At 40.0% G+C, this 25,239-nt stretch overlaps 1 protein-coding gene across 2 annotated transcripts in view; it reads right to left on the minus strand.

The window, feature by feature from the left end:
• The window catches only part of MAP3K1 (mitogen-activated protein kinase kinase kinase 1), a 77,988-nt gene that overhangs the window by 45,736 nt on the left and 7,013 nt on the right, over positions 1–25,239 (minus strand). The window lies entirely within an intron of this gene.

The following is a 25,239-nucleotide window of genomic DNA, read 5'->3' on the forward strand; positions in this document are numbered from 1 at the left end:
TATCAAATTATTCTTAAAAATGGCAACTCTGTATGAATTTTTTTTGCAGTCAGTTACCTTTGAAACTGTCTATGAAATAAAGTACAAGCCCAAATCTCCCTTTAGAGAAGAAAAGTGAATCAAAAAATGTGTATTAACTGTACAGTTCTCCTATACTAAATGTTCTTATAGGCTCAAAATGTATGAATATAGTTAAAGCAACTGATCCTCTACTGAATACTGAATAAACCTGAAGGAATTTCTAAGTAAATTATTACTCAGACTCAGTGTGCTATAAATTTCAGACACCACTGGAACATATAAAACAATGTCTCCATAAAATACTGACAAATGTAGACCAGGGCATTATTATGAGCAGAGAATACATTATTAAGTGAAGGAAAAGATTCTCATTTGTCTTCTTACAGGAAGTACATTTTTAAAAACTCGATTCAAGATTATTTTATGATTAAAAGGCATCTTTCTTGACCACAAATAGTCACAAGAATATGACTTCTCAAATATGAATTTGAGAAAACTGCCTTGCAGGAAAAGTGTTTTTACTTTTTTTGATTATTGAGACCCAGTGTCACTCTGTCACCCAGACTGGAGTGCAGTGGCAGGATCTCAGCTCACTGCAGCCTCCACCTCCCAGGTTCAAGCGATTCTGCGGCCTCAGCCTCCCTAGTAGCTGGGATTACAGACGCCCAACACCATGCCCAGCTAATTTTTGTATTTTTAGTAGAGATGGGGTTTCAACATGTTGGCCAGGTTGGTCTCAAACTCCTGACCTCAAGTGATCTGCCCACCTCGGCCTCCTGAAGTGCTGGGATTACAGGCGTGGGCCACCATGCCCAGGCAAGTCTTTTTTACTTTTAAACTAACATAAAAACATTATGGATGTACTTCAACAGTTTCTGAAGTCACTGACATATTTAAGGTAAAACACTAAGGCTAAACTTTCAGGTGGCCATGTCTATATATGGGTAAATATCATCAAAACACTAAGAAAAAGATAAAATGCAAAAAGGTTTTCTAAATCATCTCTTTACACCTGCCTAGTCCCAGAAAGAAAGGAAGGCAGCAGTGCAAAAGCTTGGTTATAGTGTTTCTTCAGCACACTCATGTGTCTCAGAAATGTCGCTGCAGATTCTATTAAAAACTACCACATTGGCCGGGCGCGGTGGCTCAAGCCTGTAATCCCAGCACTTTGGGAGGCCGAGACGGGCGGATCACGAGGTCAGGAGATCGAGACCATCCTGGCTAACCCGGTGAAACCCCGTCTCTACTAAAAAAATACAAAAAACTAGCCGGGCGAGGTGGCGGGCGCCTGTAGTCCCAGCTACTGGGGAGGCTGAGGCAGGAGAATGGCGTAAACCCGGGAGGCGGAGCTTGCAGTGAGCTTAGATCCGGCCACTGCACTCCAGCCTGGGCGACAGAGCGAGACTCCGTCTCAAAAAAAAAAAAAAAAAAAAAAAACCTACCACATTCAAATTACTCATGTACCACAATAAATCAGTCCAATACACATTACTGAGCACATCATCACTCAATAACAGAACTGAGATGTTCTGTCCAAATTTGGAAAAAGAACAGTTCTTCCTTCTAAATGTGTTAATATATGAACAGAGAAATCAACAAATTTCTATGAGAATGAAACTAAATACGTAGACTTTGTTAAGCCATGGAAACAATCATGAGCACGACAGGTCAAGAAAATGTCAAACTGCAACAGAAGTCAAAACTTGCCAGGAGGAAATATAATCCAGACAAGTCAAATATACATCAGAATTCGGAGAGGGGGACAGTGGAGAAACAGCCATGCAGACAATCCAGAAAATGCAATGACTCTTAAAATTGGTAGGGTTTTAAAATAAATCTAAAAGAGATAAGACAATTCAAGTTAGTAAGCAAGTTAACTTCGTAGTGAATGAAAATTCTAGAAGACTAGCAATTTGAGTTAGCGAATGAAAATCCTAGAAGACTATCAATTTGAGTCTGGTACAATTAGTTTTTAAAGAGCAGATGAGGAGAAAAGGTAGGAGGTCAAGGAAGACATATTTTCAAGCGAACACTCTTGGTGTATAGGCATAAAAGAAAACAAATCAGACTAGAATGAAGCCAGTATGTTGTTAGTTCTGTTGTGACCTAAGACTCAAATTCAATGAAATCTGATGACGTATCACAAATTATGAACTATAATGTGTGGGTAATATTTACATAGGCAAGTGAAAACTGTAAAAATGATCAGACCTGAACAGAGATACGAGTTTGGTGATTCTGTACGATTCATCATCTTAGAAAATATATAAAAAAGTTAGCGACAGAAAAACAACATTGTTCTGCTATTTAAGACAGACAAAACAAATGAACTGTAAAGTCACTGTGTTAGGAATATTTACTACTCAGACTAAATATTGCTTTAAAACACTTCTATCACTCATCAGAGTAATCAGCTTTGTAACAGTACTTCTAAATACGACGACTCTTTCACCCATCTTCCCGGGGGGAGGAACTCAGAACACCCATCAGGCTTAATGTAAACTATTTTCTGAGCACCCAACAGAGGGAGTTTAAGATTAATACGGTCCCATTTCCCACTTGTTCCTTTCCAACAAAAACCCACAAAAGCTTGTATTATTTTGACATTCTGTGCTAAAAATTCCACTGTTCATTCTTTCCTTTGTTGTGTCCTTGGTACTTGAGGAAAAACTTTTAGAAACCTTTGGGGGAAAAATGAAACATTGAGAGTATCCTCTTCCCTAATTGTTGAACACAGATCAGTAAGAAAGAAGGATGTTTTTAAAAACAAAACAAAACCGTTTTTGGCTAAACGTGTATTTCCTTTTAAGAATCCCCCCTTGCTACTTGACAAATCTAGGGCTGGGAATATCTACAAGACAACTGATGCATAAACCAAGGGAGATGTTACACTACAGAAGTAGGCTGGAACTTCCTATGCTACTACTGTGGGGGAAGGGGGTGTTCTCAGCAAGGCAGTACATCCTGCCCTAATTTGGGGGCACTGGTACAGAATGCATGACACAGTGAAATGAAAACCTCTGTTCTTTCACCACTTGGGTTTTCATCAAAAAGATCCCAAGACAGTGTTACATGAAGGCTGGAGTGTACGTTTCTCCCATGTTTACTCGTTATCTTTGGGGAAACGTGGCAGTGCAGTTTGAGTATACTTCTAAGTGGTCAACTCAACAGGGCTAGTACATACTTACGAAAGTGGTCTGTTAGTATATGTAGATTATGGCATAATACAACTTACTATAATTCTTAGCCCACTAACAAACTTTATAGCTTCCGTATTTTAAGAAGTTTTAGATATGTGATATTTTGAGTGAATACTTTCTATTTTAAAAAAGCCCTTGTTTTTAATGCTCTGAGATGAATGAAGAGGGGATAACCCCAAATTAGCACACAAAGCCCTCTTACAGTCTTTGCTGGGAGAAGGATTTCTTTCCAAATTCTACAGAACAGCTAGTACTATACTACTTCCTTCCAGCTGGTGGAAAGGCATGTTAACTGGGATGCTCAGAATGAGGAAGAATGACTTCCTGACAAATGCAGCTTTTCTTCTTTACGCTCTGAATGCTAGCAAACCCACTCCATTCAATGCATGCTGGCACACCTACCACAGATAAGCACTGGCCAGGCAGCAGAGAAGAAAAATTAAAAAACGAAAGATAAATAAAACAGGGTCTGTGTTCCTCCAATCATTCTGTCTCGCAGAAGCAAGAAAACACAACGTCACCTCTGCTGTAATGTAACATCCCATAAATAGTTGCAAAGGTGGAGTGATCGCCATTCTTAATTTTATCTAGGAGAGTCCTGAAAAGATCCACAGAGGAGGTGATGTCCGAATAATCCTAAAGAACAGAACTGGCAGACAGAGTTGATGAAGGCCAAAAGATGTTCTAAACAGAAGACATAGCTTTGGCAAAAATAATATCCTATAATACTAAACATCTAATGATTCTGCAGATTAGGGAACACTTGATAAAAATAAGTTAGTTGGCTTTATTTATCACAGGACAGCACAGAGCCTCTAAAAAGACCTCCATGTGTCATGAATCTCCAAGGGGAAAAAGGTATGCAGCATTCCTCACATTCACTTGGCATGGAAGTCCTTTTTAGCAGAGCATCTTTGATAGTGCGATGTTCCTCGGAACTTACTCTAAAAAACCTGTACGGGCTCATCTCTACAGACCCTTTGGCTCCAGTAAGTAAATATTTCTAAGAAGAAAATTGCAGAGAAAAAACTAACACCCGGAATCTTTTTTTTTTTTTTTTTTTTTTTGAGACAGAGTCTCGCTCTGCCGCCCAGGCTGGAGTACAGTGGCCGGATCTCAGCTCACTGCAAGCTCCGCCTCCCGGGTTCACGTCATTCTCCTGCCTCAGCCTCCCGAGTAGCTGGGACTACAGGCTCCCACCACCTCACCCGGCTAGTTTTTTGTATTTTTCAGTAGAGACGGGGTTTCCCCGTGTTAGCCAGGATGGTCTCGATCTCCTGACCTCGTGATCCACCCGTCTTGGCCTCCCAAAGTGCTGGGATTACAGGCTTGAGCCACCGCGCCCGGCCACACCAGGAATCTTAATGTCTTAATACATCTTAAGCTATTACAAAATTTAGCATGTCTGTAGCACAATTAAGGCTCCAATAATTTAAAATGAATATAGGGAGAAAATATTATTTAGACAGCCAGCGAGATGTGTAGTCTCATTGTATGAACCCACCCTAAGAGAAGGGGGCATCAGACATTCAAGCCTGGCCCAATTCAACCACTACCAGAGGCCATAGTCTGTCACAAAGATTTGTCCCTGGTCCAGTCCACTCATTCTCTGCCAAGCTCTTAGGGCTGGGGTGAAAGCAAAAAAGCCATGAGAAACAAAACAAAACAAATAAAAACAACCAAAAAACCTTGATAATTTATCTTCTCTAAAGGTCTCTGTATGGTTACAAGTCAGTCCCAGAATACAAAATAAAATAAATGGGCCTGGGGAATGGTTCTCATTTCATTGCAAAGACCCTGGAGCTCTGCACAGTGGGAACATTGTGCATCTTCAGCACTCATGGTGGTGTTACTGGCAGGACTCGTGGGTGAAGGAGGTCCAAGGGGGCGAGGCCAATGTGGCTGAAGGAGGTGATGGCAATGGCCAGAAAGCAGTGCTGACCAGAGACGGCTACTGGGTCACTGGCCAAATTCAGTACATGTAAGCTGGGGACACTTCAGGAAGAATTGGAGGGTGGGAGGTGAGGAGACTGTTAAAGGTACTTATGGAGCAACAGTCACCCAAATCAATCAAATCTGGGTAGCTTCTATCAAAATGACCCCATTTTAACAGGCTGGGGTCACATGAGGAAACGCGTTGCATCTACAACAAAACCAGGAAGGACTTCTTAGTCAACAGAGATCATACCACCTGAAAGATATGTTCCTAGGATTGGACAGATAAGAAGCCATACCACATACACAAGAAGTATGGCACAGTGATCAAGGGCATGAGTTCGGGAGCGAGACTGCCTGGGTTGAGATATAAGCTCTGATACTAGCTGTGCAATCTTGGTAGAAGTGCTTCTTTTTGCCTCAATTTCCTCACTATAAAATAGGGATAATAGTATCTACCACATAAAGTGGCTATCAGGATTAAATAAATTAATATATATGTAAAGTACTTAGAAGAAAGTTAGCTTCTTAGAGTTCCCCCCAATAATTTATTGTCCTATAAAATGGGGATAACAATAATAGCTAATACTTATGATCTACCTACTATCTGCCATACCCTGTTCTAAGTCTTTTACATATAATTAATTCTTACCTCACTTTTTAAATGAATATGGATGAAGTACTTACAATGGCACCGAGGGCACGGTAGCACACGATAAACTGAATTACTACTATTACTACTACTACTATTAAAGCTAGCCTCTGCAGTGCCTCCTCTGTTGTAAATACTATGCTAGGTATTGTCCATACAGTGGCTTTACATCTCACCAAAGCTACAAGGTGAGACTCCTCATCTTCACTGGGCAGATAAAGAAACCTGCAGAAAGATTAAGTAGTTTGATTAACTCTCCATAGTAAGTGACAATTCTGAGTTTCAAAACCAGCTCTCTACGACTTCAAAGTCCTGTCCTCCTCCTCCTCCTCCACTATGCTGTTGTTGTAACTTCTTTTAACAAGTTATTTGAAAAACAGATGACAGTAGCAAAACAAAACTATTTTTTCTGGTTTCAGAAGGTAACAATGTTGACTAGCAACATCTAGAATATGAAGACTGCTGTACAAGGCTGCTTCTGCTAGTAGGGAGGGAGGGAAGAAGGTCTAGCCAGAAGACAAAGAAGGCTTCAACTGTTTCTTTAATATTAGTTCCTTTAAAAAATACACATTCAACTGCACTGCCGCAAGTACAATAAAATATTAACATTTATGAAATACAGGTGAAGGTTTTCTGGCTGTTTATTATACTATTATCTAATACATTCCCTCTGTATTTTTCTGTATGTTTGAAATATTTCCTTAAAAATAAACACGCACCACTCAACTACTACTCCACACTGTGGGAAGCTTCACGGAACTAAAGAAAATGACAGGATTCAGGGGTCTGGAAATTCATAATCAAGTCCTGATTGTGCCATTAGCCAAGACATGATCTTAAGAAATTCACAATCTTTTTGGAACTTAAGAACCTATGAAATCAGATCAGACTACAAGATGACAGCTTAGGGTCATGTAGTGTGAACATACAACTCATTTATCACCACTGCTACATCAATATTATTCCTGTCAGGCAGATAGACACCATCAGAAGATAGAAAGCTCAATAGGACAACAAATTCCTTTTAATTGTTAAATCTGGAGAGTACTTCCCAACATTTTTTTAAGTAAAATATTCTTTGTCATTCTATAATCCAGTGGCTCTCCATGTTTTCAAATGTGAAAATCCTTTCTTAAGGTATCATCACCATCTACGTGGTAGCTATGTGGATCTGCAGACTCCTTGTACTAACTCAGGCAGTATATCAGTATGGGGGACACACTGTTACGAACTTTTAGACTCCTCCAATATTCACTATCATAGCAATTCAAACTTTATTACTAACGGAGGCAGGTATTATGTATAAGACTATCAAAGCTCTCAGAAAGTTCAGACAACTGTCAAGTAGAACATTCGAGAAAGTAGAGAGCACAAAGATTTTAAGATTGTTTTACATGAAAAATATTAACCCCTCTAGTTTTTTTTTAAATGAATAAGCCACACATTTATCTTCCTTAAAAGGCTTAATAATTTTGACCTCAGATGATCCACCTGCCTCGGCCAAAGGGCTGGGATTACAGGTGTGAAACACCGTGCCTAGCCAACATGGCAAAACCCCGTCTCTACTAAACACACAAAAATTAGCTGGATGTGGTGGTGCACGCCTGTAATCCCAGCTACTCAGGAGGCTGAGGCAGGAGAATTGCTTGAACTCAGGAGGCGGAGGTTACAGTGAGCTGAGAATGCACCATGCACTCCAGCCTGGTGACAGAGCGAGACTCCATCTTAAACAATCAAACAAACAAAAAAAACAAAAAAACTTAACAATTTTGCATATTTAAGTGCTATAAGTCAAAAAGATGCAAAGCAGTAGCCTGAAATGAGACATGAAACGTGGCGGCTTGCAGACCAAGTTTCAGTTCCAGTTGTTCTTACGTCCCAATGTGAATTCTATTAATAACTACTTCAGGCCAGAGCTCTCTGTAGCCACACAGCTGACTTTTCTCATAATCTGGAATAATGGTATCAGATATGCTTAATCTGGGTCAAGTCACACAAGTTAGGGTTTTCTGTTTTTAAAAAGGAGAAAAGCTGGGACACAATATTAAAAATCATACTAGTTTTTTGAGTGCAAATCTGAAAACACAGTTATTGCTAAAATATTTTTGCTTTTGTATTATTAAAAGCTATAATGTTTTCAGAGAATACTTGGTATTCGGCCAATTAATACTCATTATTTGGCTAGGCGCGGTGACTCACGCCTGTAATCCCAGCACTTTAGGAGGCCGAGGCGGGCAGAATACCTCAAGTCAGGAGTTCGAGACCAGCCTGGCCAACATGCTGAAACCCTGCCTCTACTAAAAATACAAAAATTAGCCAGGCGTGGTGACACGTGCCTGTAATCCCAGCTACCTGGGAGGCTGCGGCAGGAGAATCGTTTGAACTTGGGAGGCAGAGACTGCAGTGAGCTGAGATCAGGCCACTGCACTCCAACCTGGGTGACAGAGCAGGACTCCATCTCAAAGAAACAAAACAAAACAAAACAAAACCCTTATTTAAGTTACATGAGTAGATGTCAATGGCATGTTACACAGTAAGAGAAACTTCGACTTTAAAACCAACTTTACCATAGGCCAATTGATGTAAACAAGTGGGACAGTTCCCATGCGTATTTCTGGTCACAAAAAATATCACCAAACTTCTAGAGACCCCAAACACTTCTAACACTAAACACTGACAAAATGTGAGCTATAACATACATTTAAGAAACATTAACAACAAGATAATTATTTACCCACTTATTCCAGTTCAGGGTCACAGGTGGCCAGAGCCTGTCCCAACAATTCAGGGTGCCAGACTTGAACTAGCCCTGGGTAGGATGTCATCCTGTTGCAGGGTGCACTAACAAACACCCACATTCTCTCAGTCTGGGTCCTTGCAGACATGCCAACGAACATAACGAGCACATCTTTGGCGTGTCAGGGGGAAAGCAGAGTACTCAGAGAAAATCCACCCAGAGATGGGGGGAATATACAAACTCCATACAGGCAGTAGCCTCTGCCAGAAGAGATTCTTTTTTTTTCCTCATCAACTTTTTAGCAAAATTGTCCAAAATGTTGAACTAAATGACATTATTGAAGGATCTGCTATACTTTAAACTGGAAAAATAAAAGGCAAATAAGCATTGGTTAATAACATCTAGCGTTCAGGACACAAACTTGACATATTTGGCTTAGAAAGCATAAAATATTTTATGTGGAACAAATGCTAATACCTGATACTATATATATATATATTTTCACTTCAGGATATTAATATATCACCCCTCATGGATTATACAATTAATCTGTACACATAAGCAAGAATAAATCAATTTAGCATACAGTCCACCTCCTTTAAATATCACTCATTACTTGTATAATCCAATCGACAAGTGGAAAAAGCTGGAGATGGCTGATGTCTAGCAGTCAAGCCACAGCATCAAAAATGTGCCAATATACTAAAAATGATGACCATGTGAAATTCTCAAATGATGTCCTTTAATTCTGATACTGGTGTGTTTGCTGCTGTTCATGTTCTCAACCTTTCACTGATGAGATAATATATTACTGTTAGGAACTACCAAAAGAGCACCATATGGATTACTCTGAAGTAGGCCTTTGGATTCGCAACTTGACCTCAGGAATCCCTCCACTGACCTATGGCCAAGTTGTGATCAAGCAATCTCTGTACTAATATTATCCCCTAGGAAAATGAAGTCTCCCCACAAGATCTTGACCAATGTCATATGCTCTTCAATCCCCTTCAATTATTTTTTGGAATAGTTCATTTCCTCCCAGCCATTTGCTCCTAGCTCAAAACAAAACAAAACAAAAAAACCTTCTTGGCCAGTGAGTACATTAACATGATGGTAAGGTTTTGAGACTTGCCAAGTGCTGAATCATGTTGATGCTTAGGTTTTTGTTTCTACACCTGGTTTGGGGGGCATAAACTCCCTCTAAGAATCCTAGCTACCTGAGTCAATCCACTGGAAGATGGGATCACTGCCCAGCAAATGCCACCCACTAAGAATTCAAAGTGAAACAACATTCTTGGAATTGAATGGGAGAAAACAAAAGCTTTTCATTCAGTAGGTGGCACTCTTTCCTTATAAATGTTAACCCAGGCAACTATTAATATCAAAGATGTCATCTGCCCACTAATCATTTAAAAGAGAAGGCACATTAACTCCAACATCCTGTCCTAAATATAGTCTGAATCATTACTGTCTTCCTAAATGATGTCTTCCTCATTTCAATGAGATCCTGCAGTTGTTCATAAATATGCCAATTTCTTTTCACTATAGCAAAAGCTACAATTTCATAGAACCAAATAATTGCATTTACTTTAAACTGGCAGGTTTTGACTTATGACTTTTCCTGCTATATGCTTCAAAAGACATTCATCATAACTGTTTTCTAATTTTAATGATTTCAGATATAAATGACAATTTGAATGGAAATGGGGCAAAGAACTGTACTTGTAATACAGAAATTGTATTACTCCATTTCAAAACAAGACAGCTATTTTTCATAAGCACGCATATGAATATTCTTTTTAAAAGAACAGCTTTGACTCATCATCACTCTGATACTGGACCAAAGTTATCAACCTGAAAACTTTTAAACTGAAAAATGAAAGCAGTCTGACAGCTAATAAAATGTGAGTTTGCCTAGCATACAGAAGCAGCAAAAAATAAAAACAAAACCCCCATTTTATCCAGTTTTCCTTAGGAATATTTCTTGGTGTCAGTACTCTGTAGGGTCTACCTCATTACTGAAGCTCTAGGGTCCCCCTTGGAGAAACCATCCCAGGTGCTGCCTTCAGCCTCTCCGACTGGCCATGTCCCCTAAAACTCAGTGTGAAGAAATTTTCCTCAGTCCTCACTCAGCAAGGAGCACTGCTACAAAGGCCTCTTATCTGTTTCCCATTCTTGACTTTGAGGTCCTTGAGGACAGAAATGGGTCTCAAGTTTATGTCTCCTGCCCTAGCAGAAAGCTTGGCACAAGGGTGGTAATCAATAAATATGTACTGAATAAAATAATGGAGTGATCTTTTCCCCTTGGACTTTTACTTAAGAACAAGGCCTTTGTCTTACTCATCTTTCATCCAGCCGTGCTGACTCCCAAATGCCCAGTATTTGTACATAGCAGGCTGTGAGGAAGCAATGCCTTTCCAATATGAGGTTCTACACCAGAAAAATCTCCAAGATGTAAATAAGCTTCACTGAGGTCTTTGTGTATGCCAAGTATCCACTGTTAGTCCTGGGACACTGCAGAAAGAGAAAAGAGCTCCCACACCACTCTTGGGAAAAACGACAGCTTTCAACTCCAGGAAAAGACTAAGAAACTAAGTAAAGAAGCTAAGAACCGTGAGTCTAGATTCATCTATATCTCAGTGAAAACCTAACTTAGGACCTTATCCATGTCTATAATTTTGTTAATGGCTGTTGATTTCTCCTGTGGTTAGCAGGAATAAAATGCCTTGAAGAAAACCCTCAGAGATTCAAAGATCTTGTGGCTGGGAGGGGAGATGCAAAAGCCATGAGCTGCATCTTATTAGGGAAGCAACCTGAGAGGAAGAAAGGGAACTAGCTCAGGGGGTCAGTGAACGGGCATGTCTGGGGGGCAGTCCTGGAACTCCCGAATCCATATTCCTCAAACCTAGATTCTCCTAGCTTAAGGTAGGGGGATACTGCTGGCAGGATACATTTGAAACCACAGCATAAGCATGAAAAATGGAGCATCTATTTTCTAGAGTGTCAATTTTATTCCCAGATTTCTGAAAGGAGTACCCTGTCATGGTTTTATGTTAAAGATACAAAGGTGGCTAAAATACAAAATTCAAATGGATTAAGATAAATCAAAAGACTTGAGACGTGAATCGATTTTGTTCACTGTTCGAAGTAAGCATTACTAGGATGACAGTCTGCACGGACACTCCTGGGTCCCTTTTCTTCAGTCCTCTAAAAGAAGTGTGCTGGGTGGATGGGGCCTAAATGTTTGACAATAGGCTGAAGCAGCTGTTCTCAACAACTCTGCCATCATACCATGACAGTCACATATACAAGACAAAACTTCAATAAACTGTTTAGGGAGTGCCACACAACTAGCCATATATAAATAGTAACAAGTCACCCCCGACCCGAAGCAGAGATAAGATAAACCACACAAATGCCAAAGTGTTAATCACATCTCTACCACTTTCCCTATCCAAGAAAGCCTACCAGTATGCAAGAGAATAAGTAATATCTATATGGGTATTTCTAAATAGGTCCGAAATTATTTCTCTAAAAACTAATCACTTTAACACTCTGACATTTCATTATTACCAAAAAAGTACTCCTTAATTACCTTCCCAGGTGCACTGCCACACCCATGTCATCAACATCAAAATTTGACTGGCTGCTAGTCAGGTACACATGCTGACCAAGTTGAAACATGGAGATAGAGTATTTCTATGAGGTATTTAAAAGCGACTATTAGGAAGAGGGTAGACAAACACAAGAGCTACTCAGAGGGCTCGGACAGAAGACAATTCTCTCAACAACCTGGGACAGAGATGGTTCTTTACAGGAACTGCTCACATCAACCTCAGTCGAGTCCACAAACCAAGCAGAAATCATGAAATGGGTTCTGAGCACACTTATAAACACGTTTTTGTTAGAATGTTATCTCTCTGAGAGCAGGCATTTGTGTCTGTTTCATCACTGCCATCTTCCTAGTATCTGCATATAGCCAATTCTTCACAAAATTTGTTGAGTGAATGTTTTGTTATACTACAAGCTACAATAATTTAAACAAAGAAAACACAAACATTTCTATCTACAAATTTCCTATTTCAAAGGTAGAGCAAGCTTTTCATTACAGACTGGCTTCCTATTAACCATCAGCTGACCCCCTTCAAGCCGCGATCTCCTTGAGAAATGATGTTTCAGAAAAGCATGCTTACTACTTTAACCACAAATAAAACTTTTTCCTCTCTGTGCCATCTCAACTTGTAAAATTCTCCCCCCCTTTTATCTTAAAACAAAAAACCACCAAACCCTAAAATGCTTCATCTTTGCAAACATTCTGGCTTCTACTTCTCTCCCATCTCCCTCCTTCTCCAGGTTTCTCCAGAGTAGCCTATGCTTCCGCACCTCCTTTAACCCTCAATAAAGTATGTCCCACTCCCATCACTCCACTAACTCACGTCCTTAATTATAAAATTAAGATACACTTAATTTTATATCTTATTACTTATAAGACTTATTATCACAATATCTAAAATTAAGTATCCTATTTTATACAAGTTATTCTCTTAAAAGCTGTATATAAATAAAATACACATAATAAAACAATTTTCAGGAGCCTGACACCATAACCCTTATTCTGGCTGGGGTGTCAACTCACATTTTAATTTAAAAGGCTTCCTTAAAGCACAACAATAATTCTCTCATCTTTTTTCTTTTTTTTTGAGACGGAGTCTTGCTCTGTTGCCCAGGCTGGAGTGCAGTGGCATCATCTCAGCTCACTGCAACCTCCACCTCCTGGGTTCAAGTGATTATCCTGCCTCAGCCTCTTGAGTAGCTGGGATTACAGGCACCTGCCACCATGCCCAGCTAATTTTTTTGTATAGTACAGGCAGGGTTTCAGCATGTTGGCCAGGCTGGTCTCGAACTCCTGACCTTGTGATCTGCCCAAAAGCAAATTAATAGGCAGTATTCACCAAGCTGTCCTCATATTCAGCATACACACAGAATCCTGTCAAATCCAGGTAGAACCTCAACTACCCTTTCAGCTTCCTCCAAGAGTTTCTTATGAAATTAGCTACAAGTAATCAATAACTAGCTAGAGAACACAAAAATTAAACTCTCTTTTTATCTTCCCTGGCTCCAGCATTTACACCTGGGGCTTACTCAGTTCCCAGCACAGTATGCACACATAGGAAAGTATGTCAATAAACACGTATCGAGCTGAAGTGACAGTGTTTAAGTTTCCATCCATAAGCAGTTCACATAAAAGACTTATGGGCCAGCAAACTATTATTATTGAAGAAAAAATAATGGCATGTCAGAGACACAGTTAAGGATAAAGATATTTATCTTGCCTCGAAGGAGATTTCAGTTTTACCTGAGTGACCTTTCTATAAACTAAAAGATAATCTCCTTTGCTGGGAAGGCATACGGATCAGGAAGATTACTGAATTCTCTCAGAGCCACTAAGCTCTTTTATAATTATCAAAGAAGGTGCCTGCTGAACACAAAATAAAGGCCCCACATGTGACAGGCAGGCATTCGTTAACTTACTTCACTAGTGAAGAACAACTACTAGTAACAGAATAAATGAACAGAAGTCCATCTAGGCATAACTTAACACTAGATGCTGGCCTTAGATACCATCTTTACTCAAATTAATAAAAGGGCATTACCTACCAAGAATAATTAATTATCTTAATTAAAACACATTAATTAAAAGAAAGCTGAAGTGTGAAATAAGCCTAAATTTAAAATAACTGGAAATGAAAACCAGCTTTCCCTGCCCCCGCCAAGGCCCATTTGCAAAGAGCTTTAACAAGTATGTCTTGTTGTAAAGACGTACATTTCAGAATGCCTGAGGCAATGCAGGAAGCTCCCCGGGAGCATGCACAGAGATACTCAGGTGTGAGCTGAGGCACTGTGGGAGAGAGAGTGTGTGCATAGACAGCAGTAGGTCAAGAGCGTTCACTCTCCCCTTACCACTCTGCAAGGCTGCGTAGGCACCAAGTGTGAAGCATGTGGGACACTCTGGGCAGGCACTCTGTGAAGTACTCCAAAAGTGTTAACAATTACGGCTTTTAATGCATGTGCACACCAAGCATATCTCCAATTCTGCTGGCAAAAAATGTATATATTAACAAAGTTCAACCATACTTTTCCCTGAAGCCTCGTCTCTTCCCTGGCATGGTAAAAACACTGAAATCTAAATGTATTTGTGTTTATAACTTGCCTTTTAAGAACTTCATATAAAAACAAAAAAACGATGGCAAAGCGCAGGGGCTCATACCTGTAATCCCAGCACTTTGGGAGGCCAAGGCAGGCGGATCATGAGGTCAGGAGATCAAGACCATCCTGGCCAACATGGTGAAACCCCGTCTCTACTAAAAATAAAAAACTTATCTGGGTGTGGTGGCATGCGCCTGTAATTCCAGCTATTAGGGAGGCTGAGGCAGGAGAATCACTTGAACCCGGGAGGTGGAGGTTTCAGGGAGCTGAGATAGCGCCACTGCACTCCAGCCTTGTGACAGAGCGAGACTCCGTCTCAAAAAAAAAAAAAAAAAAAAAAAAAACCTTAAAATGCTTCACTAATGTTTTCTGTATTTTTGGAAGACCTAAACAGGTAATTTAAAAAGTCATCACTACATACGATTTTAACTTCATAATACACTATGTGATGAATAAAAGCTAAGACAAATAAATGAATAATTTTTCCAAGACAATAAAATCTGTGTTTTGATTAAACAAACTTATCTCTTGATTAAAAAAAAAATGCAAAGATAATCATAAAGGTTAAGAACACAGGCTTGAAGTCAAACTGCTAAGGTTCAGTTTCAGGTTTCGCCGCCCACTAGCTGTGCTACCACCTTGCCAGGATACCTCACCTCTCACAGTCTCTGATTTCTCATATGTAAAATGGGAATCAAAATTCACAAGGATGATGTAAGACTTAAATGAGACAAACTATATAAGGCATCCAGTGTACCAAGCACAGAGGAAGTTAACTATTATTGCCATTTCAGATAAGTACAGTAGTAGAGTGACAATGAACTAGGATGATTGAGGTTGGGTCCCAGACCCAGCACTGTACTGAAGCAGGAAACCTCTCAACAATGGCTGAATCCCTTATCCTTGCCACTTTTACTGCTTAGAGTCAGGAGGTTGTCCTTCTGAATTCTAAAATTCTATGATCATAAATCCTAGTATTTTATTTTTACCCTTCTGAAAGGGTAGGTTTTTATATTCATCATCTTATTTGCTCTTCCCAAATTCTGTAAGTATGAAGGGTATCATTATTTCTAATTTATAGATGAGGTCAAACTCAAAAGAGCTCAAATAAAGTAACTTTACTCAAAATCCTGCCAAAGTGTTAGGACAGTAACGGGGAACAGTCTCACAAGCCTGAGCCAGTGCTAAGCAGTCAGACAGCAGGTTAAATATCTTTCCACTAAAGACACCTGGCAATTCCCTCTCCAACAGCTAAAAGCGGAAAGAGGAAATCAAATATGCCCACAAGGAATGTCTAGACTCTTGAATTTCAACTGCAATTCAATTAGGTTTTTTACTTTAACAGACACAATAAACTGTTTAGTATCAAAGTAATTTTGGTTTTCAAAGTATTATCTACAAAAATCTCACCTTCACATAAAGTAGGTCTCCTTAACTCTTGTGAGGTCAAAAAAGAATTCTCATGGAACTTATTTAATTTTTGCATTAGTCCTACATAAGCAATCATAAGTATCTTGAAATACATGAGAATATTCAAAAGGATTAACGTTTAATGTTCTAAAAGAAAAAGTAAATGATACTGGATATCATTTAATAAAGGCATAAGTTTCAATTTTTGAAAGTGCAAACTAAATGCCTGCCTGATAGTTGGTCTGATTAAACTCGAATTACAAAATGAACACATAGATAATTAGAAATCATGGGTTAAAAAAAAATTAGGGCTAGTTTTTTTGTGGTCTATCTTCCTCTCTCATAGACTCTGCCTAGAAAGAAGCCTGATTAGGTTTTGGAGTTCACCGGTTTGCGATGGATTCTGCCACCTTCCCTTTTCTACCCCCTGCTCTCCCTCCCATTCCTAAACCTGCAGGTGGGAATCACAGGGGGCACATATAATCACAGAGGAGCGAGAGTAATGGCTTTCAGGTTTCTGCAGTGACTGCAGTCTCTGAACCTCAAATTCAAACACATGATCCTTAAAAAAACCCAACACTTTATCCCATTTTCACGGGTTAAAAAAAAGAGTTATAGAAGACAGAACTGGAATGCAGAAATGATAAAATTTCTTGGCTATTTTAATGCAAGAATACTGTACTTGAAAAGACCTGACACACATGGCTACTGCTAATAAGCATATGGGAAAGAATGAATTAACATTTTCAATATATTATATTCCTTACGCAGAAACTTCTTACAAAACATTTAAGTGCTGTTACCAATGGTTTTAATGTAGGCAATCTCTCATAGTGCGTTACCAAAAAAAAAAAAATCAAACCTAGATTAGGTATTAAAAAAAAAAACAACAGTAAATGACAACATAAAATTGTGTGTCTTTGGGCTAAATTTTGTGACAGATTTTTAAACTCTTTAACCAATATAAGATTTAGCTCATGTGCTCTAAATACACACAAAATGATATAGCTGGGGCAGAAGTAACCCAATAGTGTAAGGACAGGAAGTCAGACTAGGAGTAAAAAAGTACAGTACAGGTAATCCAAAGTATAAAGCAGATGGGTAGCGTTTGATTACAAACACAAACCCTATCAATGCTCAATAAATGATTTATAAAATATTTATTTTTAAATAAAGAACTGAGAAATTTACAGGAAAATGTGTGTATACTAGCACTATAGCAACTTTTCTATAGCACAGAACCCAGTGTAAGAGGCTTACTGAAGATCCCGGAACACCAAGTCCCAAAACAACTCGGCCATGTGGAGTGAAAAGGCAATAATTTAGCAAGATCTGTATATGTATGGGGGTGGGGGAGGTAGTAAATGTATGTGTTTAAGAAAGAGAGAGGGAAGGTGAAACATGAAACGGAAACAGAACATGGGGAAAAAAATTTCATTTTGGATTAGGGTATGGCCAACAGTATCTTCTACTCAGATAAGAAATGTCTACTAATTTGTTTTTAGTAATTAAAATCTATGACATTTAAAATTTTAAATTTACAACTAAAATCTGCAAAATCTGTGACATCTATCAGTATTCTGGGGGCATCTTCAACAAGAAGAAAACATTATATTACACAATATAACTCTGACCACATTTCTTTAGAAGGCTGCTGGATTCAGAGGTACTTCAGACACTAACGGTTTTGTGTCTTATCACTAAAACTTGGTTCAAGAAGTAAGAGGGAGAAGAAAAAGTAAGAAGTTCTTGAGCATAAACCTTTTCTCTTTAATGCCAAAACTGCTTTTTCTGGACCTGAGCCCAAAAAGGGAAGGCTTTGTTCTCGTGTGTCTTCAGCACTATTTAAAACTCTCCCAGCAAATCATCTTGCAGTGGAGGGAATGTCCTACTATCCACTTAAAAAACTGCAGGATGATTTCAGTTTGCATTGTGCAGATGACAGCTTAGCTGCCTTATTTACTGGTAACAAAATGTACAGCCAGGTATCACCATCAGTCACAACTAGCTAGAGAATGGTGCTGAGGTGATCAAGATTCAAAAGACTTTGCTCTATTCCTGATCACAGCCTTATCTGGAAATCACATGCTAGCAGCACAGAATAAGTGCCCCAAATAAATATCTAATAACTGATCACAACAATAAGAACTAGCACGGGTTGGGGTAGAAGCAGGAAGGGTCAAGCATTCTTTACTGCCAGAAATCCAAGACAAAAAGTAATTACTGCTGAATGTCCGTGTGCTCTGCAATGAATTATGAGTAGTTTCAGTTCTGTGTATAAAAAACAGCAATGCGGGCTTGGCATGGTGGCTCACGCCTGTAATCCTGGCATTCTGGGAGGCCAAGGCGGGTGGATTGCTTGAGCCCAGGAGTTGGAGACCGGCCTATGCAACATGGTAAAACCCCGTCCCTAAAAAACCAAACCAAACCAAACAAACAAAAAATTAGCTGGGTATGGCAGCATGCGCCTGTGGTCCCAGCTACTTGGGAGGCTGAAGTGGGAGGATCAACGGAGTCCGGGACGGTTGAAGCTGCAGTGAGTCATGATCGTGTCACTGCACTTCAGCCTGGGTTAAGGAGTGAGACCCTATCTCAAAAAAGAAAAGAAAAACAGCAATAGGCAAGGTGGTTTGTGTGAATATGCTTCAAGTTGGTGCAATTACAATGATTAAATCAGTTAAACAGTCTTATTCCAAGTCTATTTGAAAGTCATAATTTTTTAGAACTTGAGCCCAAAATAATAGGATTAACAGTGAAATGCATTTGCATTTTCTAGTAGCTGTCAACTTTATCCAAATTACATGAAAAGAGCTCCCAAAATATAATTAAGTGTGAATTTTGACAATTAGGAAGCAATATGATTGTTACCAAGCGATGCATTTTTAACCTAAAAAAAGATGTATACATATTACTTACAAAAAGGTCTTTATAAACATAGGAAGAAGTCAAAGAAGAGGCTTTTTTAGAGGTTATATCCAAGAATGTCCCTTCTTTATACAATTAACATTGAGAAGAAAATGATAGCTTTTAATAGCAAGGTGGTAAAAAAATTAAAGCTATTTTCAAAACTGTCCCCTTAGTAAGGTAGTATTTGCTAAACATAAACATGTTAATGACTCTGACCTAATTTATTTTCTCCAATTTGTAAAATAATATTCTCCTAGCAGTTATAAGCTTTTTTAAAAACATATTTTCTCATCACTTAATGTTGCTTAACAAATATGATTTCTTTTTTCTAAGCCTTTGTTGCTTTTCATTTGCATTTCTCTTTATAGTTGTTACCCAGGTTTAAAATTCCAAGAGTTTATAAGTTCAAAAAACTAATTGTTGTTTCAATAATTACAGCTAAATTTAGCCACAAGAAGTAATTTCCAAGTTAAATTTTTGGAGAGTTGCTAGAGCTTGAAGGGAACTGAGAGATTATGTAAACCAACCTTTTCTTTTCACAGATGAGAAAACAAGACCAATAAACCTGCATTAGGTCACAGAGATGAGAACCCTGAGATGCTTTATCCCATATCACAGAATTTTGAAAGTTGTCCTTTTCTATTTTTCTAGTAAATCATTTCAAAATAATGGGAAAATGTATTGTTATCAAGATGATGCATTACCTACACAAACTGCCTTTGCTAACCTAGTGGTAAGTAGCACGGCAACCCTGGGGGAGGCTCTTAACCTCATCCTCATCTGAACAGTTAAAGGTTTAAGTAGTGAGAATAGATAGTTATGTGCAAGAGTACTATCTATAGTTAGTATTAACTGAATACTTTTCTGGATCAAGAATGGTGCTTGATCCAGAAAAGCACCACTAAAATGGTACCAACGATCCCATTTTAGAGACAAGAAATTCAAGGTTCAGAGAAGTGACTTCCCTGGGGTCCAAGTAGCTAACAGGTCTAATTCCTAGGGCCCAGGTTCTTTTTTTGTATTTTTAGTAGAGACGGGGTTTCATCATATTGGCCAGGCTGGTCTCGAATTCCTGACTTCAGGTGATCCACCCGCCTCGGCCTCCCAAAGTGTTGGGATTACGGGCATGAGCCACTGTGCCTGGCCGGACCCAGGTTCTTAATCACTACAGTATATGGTCTCTGAAATGTCAACATGTAGTTCCAAAACCAAATTCAGGACCACAGTGGATGGAATTCATTTTGCCATGAGAACACTTCCCAATCTGTGAACCTCTGAAACTATGTGGAGCTACTGAAGTGCAAAAGCCACCGCTCCCAGATTTGTGACCCCAGACTGTCTTGTCCCAGCTCTGATGTAAATCCTTCCTGGGGCCTCCTGACCCACTTCCTAACACTCTGTGGTTACCTGTCAAATTACAAAGGCTTTTTTATTTGGTCCTAAGTGCTGAGATCCAAGGATTGGTCAGTAGTGGCAATACAAGGCAGAGAGCTCTGCGTGGCTCTCTCTCTGGCCAGAGCCAGACATTGTGTCCCAGCTGGGTCTCTGCACCCTGCCTCCACTCTGACCGAGTTACCAGAACTATACTTGCAGTCCTCCATGCCATCCTAAGACTGCTGATTTCTGGGTCTGTGTGTTCTCCACCCACCCCTAGGCCACAAAACCTCCTTGCAAGTTCCTTTCACCTGGTTCACTCCTCCACATTCATCAGGACTTGGCTTGGTGCTCCACCTCACATTTCCCAAAAAAGCCCCCTGATGCCTCCCTGACTCCCAGTGGACTGGGGCCTGCACTGTCTTTGTCATCAGGTAAGCTCCTCCACAGGCAAGTGACTACAGGATGGAGACGTCCCTCCCGCTGTGTCCCCAGCACCTTGGTGCCTGGCTCACAGCTCTGGGAGTGTTTCCTGGAGGCATGGACATCTCCTTCTCAGAAGTGAGAGCAGGACTGAAGACACTCGCTCTAGCATGCTTACTACTCTGACCTTTCCTTTCTCAAGAAAGAACATCCACAGATCTGACAAAAAGGGATGTGAGTGACCTGCACATCTAACACGTTTGCTCACCTACAACCTGTCAGCTTGCTGGGACCGTCTGCGCAGGTCCAGCAGCTGACATAAACCTTGTGATGCCTACATCGTCATCAAGCTCTCTGCTTGAAGTATCTAAGCATATCTGTTGTCTGAACTGTGAAGGCCTCGGTTTGTTCTCAAGGACGGCAATATGTAGGTTGGCAGCAACATTTTTTCCCTGAGACCACACCTCTAAGCTTTTAACTCAAAATAAGAAAATCTGATTCACTTTACAATACTGTGTGCTTTACAAACATCTCTTTGTAAACTGTCGTTCAGAAAGACCTGACTACATGTACAATGATAGAGAAAAACACTAAAAAGGCTTAAAAGTAGCAAATCTACCTCAGATATCGAGGAACGTTAAAACCAGAGTTCAGCAGAATTCACAGTATAGCACTGATTTCTACAAAGCCACATCTATTTTTTAGTGGAATACCAATAATTCTTTATTGCAAAGAGAATAAAAACAAAACAAACAAACAAAAAACCTCACCACAGAGCTGGAAGTATTCTAGATAGAGGTTAGAGCATTGGGCCTGCCGAGAAAGGGTGATCAGCTGCAGGACAGAGCTGGAATTCAGCTGGTCAACAGTCCAACCAGAGAAGCCATTTCAAATGCCTTATCTATGTATTCATGCCAACACTTTTTATAAAATAAATTTTTAAATAAAAATTGTTTTCTAAAAAAAAAAAAAAAAAGAAGGGTCAGTTGAGGGACTAAAACTATGAGCATGGTGCCCAATGACTGCAGCAGACTGTTCTGAGGGACTGCTGAGATTGAGCAGAGGCCTGAGAGCTAGGGGTTTCTGAACTGCGTTACAGAGTCTGAACTTTATTCTGAGGGTGAAAAAAAGGTTGACAGTGAGTTGACAGTGGCCTGACCCTGGGTTAGCAGCCATGGCAGTGGAGGAAGTTGGGTGGATTCTCAGGCTAGTAGGAGAGTGGTAACAAGAAGAACTGGTGACTGATTGGAAGCTGAAGGTGTGAAAGCCAGAAGAGTAAGAGCACAGCATTTAAAGAGACAGTAGCAGTGTTTACCCTGATGGGCACCCTAAATCACATGGAGATCTGAATGCAAGGATGAAGAGGCTGAGCAGGGCAGGGACGCAGCCTGGACATGTGACTGCCACAGTGCCTGGCAGAGGGGTCCCTCCTGGAGGAACTATCCTGGAGAAAGTTGTATGCAGGATTCTGTCATAAATGCCAAGATGTCTTAGGCACCACAATATCAGTAAGTCAGCAAAGATACAGCTGATAATCTCCTGACAAATCCCTTTCTTTCTGGTTAAAGACTAGCTTTCCTTCAATCTTTGTACAAAACTTGAAATCTGGTTATTTAAGAATCTAGACCCAGCCGGGCGCAGTGGCTCACACCTGTAATCCCAGCACTTTGGGAAGCTGAGGCGGGTGGATCACCGGAGGTTGGGAGTTCAAGACCAGCCTGGCCAACATGGTGAAACCCTGTCTCTACTAAAAATACAAAAATTAGCTGGGCTTGGTGGCAGGCGCCTGTAATCCCAGCTATTCGGGAGGCTGAGGCAAGAGAATCACCTGAATCCGGGAGGCGGAGGTTGTGGTGAGCGGAGATCGTGCCATTGCACTCCAGCCTGGGCAACAAGAGCGAAACTCCATCTCAAACAAAAAAAAAAAAAGAAGAAGAAGAATCTATACCCTTGGAGCAAGAACAATATCTTTAAGACTCTGTCTCAAAAAAAAAAGGAAAAGATCAGTATATTAGTGATAGTGGTGATTATTAAGCATTTTAAAGAAACTGCAGGGTATAAAATGACTCAGGTCAACAGTAACAAAAAAGATTCTTCCACACAGATAATCGTTAAGACATTTGGTGAGCAGCATCCAATTATATATAATTCTAAAGTACATATTTATTCAGTATCATCAAGGCTAGAGAACTACATCTTACAGAAAAGTTAGATGCTTACCACTGAAAGGTCAAGACACTTTCTATAACTATCTTGGATAGTAACTTTCCTTAATCTATATTACAAGCTGCCCAACTTTACTGAGTATATTTTTAAATGGTAGAGGCTACCCAGGTGGAACTAACTGTACCAATGCCAGGTGGCCCCGACTGCAATGTTTTGACATCCTCTTCTCCCTCTCTCCTCTGTCAGGTGTGCCAACACTGCTGCCGTTGGGGAACCTGCCTCCTGCAGGACTCATACTGCCACCCCCTCTAACTGGCTGCTTCTAATTGCTGCATGTTAGGAACACCACATTAACAAGATTGAATGAACAACCTCTGAAATAAGTATCAATCCTGAGCAAATGCCCTGGGAACTCTTCTAAGTGTAAAATCAAAGTGCTTCAAAGCACATATTTTGTTACAGGTCGTTTGGCTGCTTTGAGCATTTTTTCTTACTTCTTAGTGCTAACTCATGTTCTAGATAAGAGAGGCTGCTGGGTTTACTTACCAACAGTAAACTTTAAAATGTTTTCTGTTATATGGGTTCTTGGCTTCTGCAATCTCGTGGAGTACCTGCCTAACAAATACTATCTGCAATGCAAATGTGAACTTTTATTTATCCCAAGTTGAATTATGATCAAATTAATGAATTTTGGATGAAGTAGGGTTAAGACAAGAATTCTAAAAATGATATCTTGAGTTTAGATGACATCCTGAGAACTTAAAAAATAAGAATTATATTAATGCATGACACCTTTATGTGTATATTAATTCACACAGATATATGTGTGAATATATAAATGCATATATATACATACACATACATTCTTAACTCCCTATTAAGTACAGAATAATTATATATACATAGCAGACTCTTCTTACCTATAAAGTTGTCATGCAGTATAGCTATTTGCTCTCTACTACATTAAGCTGTCCTATTTCACTCGAGGCACTAGGCATGTCTACAAGTCCAGATACCTCTCAATGAGTCTATCACAAATCTACAATGTGGAAACACCAATAGTCTAGACTTTTGTCATTTAACACCTTTTTAGTTATGTCCTAAATTATGTCTGACTAAACAGGAAAAACAGTGGATCCACTAATTTGAACATGCCATGCCATTATCCCTCTCATTCATTTATTCAACAAATATTTACACAGTGTCTACCCTATGCCAGGCATCTTGCTAGGTGCTAGGTCCAGGCCCTGCCCACTCAGTCTTCAGTCTTCTGGGGAAGGTAGTCATTCATCAAATGAGATAACAAATGTACAAGCACAACACTCACAGTAGGGACACCCTGCTACAAAGCCAGTCTGGGCGGATCAGGGAAAGCTTCCCTGAGGAAGTGTCAATGACTTAAGATTTTAACAATGAGGAGCTGACTTTATGGAGAAACAGTGTTCCTGGCAGAGGGAGCATGTGAGGGCCCTATAGCAGAAGGCAGTGAGTCTGAGGAAATGAAAGCAGGCAACCCTGCCATGGAACAAGGAGAGCTGAGATGGGCCTGGAGAAGCACACAGGGGCCCAACCAGGCAGGGACTCGGTAAGGCACGTTAAAGATTTCCTGGTCTTTATCCAAATGGAAGGCATCTGAACATCTTAAATTTAAATTACATTTACTTTTCTGGAGGGAGAAAGTTATGATCAGATTTACATTTTGAAATGATCACTCTGGCCACCTAATACAGAGAACAGATTGGAACGGACTGCAAAGGAGAAAGGACACAGAATCAGGCAAGGAGGCTACCAAGTTAGTGGAAATGAGAGACAATGGGCACCTGGCTAGGGGTGTGATAATAGGTCAAACTGCCAGCACCTAAGGACTGAATCTGAGGAGGTGAGAGAAGGAGGTGTCAAGGGTGACTCCTCGGTTCTGGTTCTGCCATTTAACGAGCAGGGAACATGTTAGGAGGTTTAGGGAAGATCTTGAAATTGGTTTTAGACATCTGACTGCACAGGTGTCACGTAGCCAGGTGTAGGTCTGGACTTGAGGAGAGGTCATGGTTAGGACAATAAACTCTGCAATCATTTGTAAATGGTCCATAACTGATCTAAGGGCATTAATAAGACTGGGGTGGGGATGGACAAGACAGAATGAGAGAAGGCCTAGGACCACCCTGGGGATCTTCTAGTATCAACGTTCAAGAGGATGAAGATGGGCGCCA

This window comes from Chlorocebus sabaeus, chromosome 4, assembly GCF_047675955.1.
Source record: "Chlorocebus sabaeus isolate Y175 chromosome 4, mChlSab1.0.hap1, whole genome shotgun sequence".
Lineage (NCBI taxonomy): Eukaryota > Metazoa > Chordata > Mammalia > Primates > Cercopithecidae > Chlorocebus > Chlorocebus sabaeus.